Here is a 1,322-nt window from a genome sequence, read left to right on the forward strand (position 1 = left end):
TTACATCTGTATCTATTTGACATCTGTATCTATTTTATATCTATACCTATTTTATATCTATGTCTCTATTTTATATCTATACCTATTTTATATCTGTATCTATTTTACATCTTTATTTTATATCTGTATTTATTTTACATCTGTATCTATTTTATATCTATACCTATTCTATATCTATACCTATTTTACATCCATACCTATTTTACATCCATATCCATTTTACATCCATATCTATTTTACATCTATGCCTATTTTATATCTATACCTATTTTACATCTGTATTTTTCTTACATCTATACTTATTTTACATCCATATCCATTTTACATCCATATCTATTTTACATCTACACCTATTTTACATCTACACCTATTTTAAATCTACACCTATTTTAAATCTATACCTACTTTATATCTGTACCTATTTTATATCTATATCCACATAAAACTTGGATGTGCCTCTATCCAACCCAACCAGTTCTGCAGCAAACAAGGTTAATTTGCAGTATTTTCCTACAAGTTAAAAGCAGTGGTTCTGCAGCCTGACACCTTCCACCACACTAAGCTGAGGGGTCTCAGCCCATGAGCCCCCCAAGGCTCCTTGGCAATATGGACCCAGTGCTTTGCACTTCCCAAAACCCCACTGTTGGGTGATCCGTGGTGTGGGACAGGGTAAAGTGCTGTACCTGACTCTAGGTAGCTTGTGCAGGACAAAAATCCTATTAACTAATGCTAAGCTTAATTAATTTAAACACCCCAAGATTTTTATGACTCCAAAAATTAAAGCATTTAGTACTTTTGGACAAAAATCCTATAATCCTGTAAATTAATACGTGACACGGGACTGTTGTGGCTCCAGCCCACAGAGACACCCAGTCTGTCCCCTGCCCTGCAGGTGCTGCCCTTTAATGATCCCAACCTTCCTGCCGTGGAATTAAAGGCTCCTGACAACTCCCAAATGCAACTTCTCTCTCCTCCCCAAAAAGCAAAGAGGGCAGGACCGCCCAGGGGAGCCAGGCTGGCTGCCCAGCCCCAGCCTGGGAGCTCCAGCTTGGCTTAAATGCAATTATTCCAGCTGAGAGGCTGCCCAATTGGATTTAGAGGTCACACTTGTGCTGCTGGGGGAGACAGAACAGCAGCCCCAGGGGATCTGGACTGATCTGGAACTCCGTGGGGCTGAGCTCCGGGAGGTTGGAACTGGGATAACTTGGAACTTCTTCCCAAGAACCATCAAGGGAACTCAAGGGACTGGAGCACAAGTGCTGTGAGGAGAGGCTGAGGGAGCTGGGGGGGCTCAGCCTGGAGAAGAGGAGGCTCAGGGGAGA

The 1,322-nt window shown here is 42.0% G+C and overlaps 1 protein-coding gene across 1 annotated transcript in view; it reads right to left on the minus strand.

The window, feature by feature from the left end:
* Positions 1-1,322, minus strand: part of DPYSL2 (dihydropyrimidinase like 2) — a 55,427-nt gene that overhangs the window by 2,360 nt on the left and 51,745 nt on the right. The window lies entirely within an intron of this gene.

This window comes from Manacus vitellinus, unplaced genomic scaffold, assembly GCF_001715985.3.
Source record: "Manacus vitellinus isolate BGI_N305 unplaced genomic scaffold, ASM171598v3 scaffold_74_pilon, whole genome shotgun sequence".
NCBI lineage: Eukaryota > Metazoa > Chordata > Aves > Passeriformes > Pipridae > Manacus > Manacus vitellinus.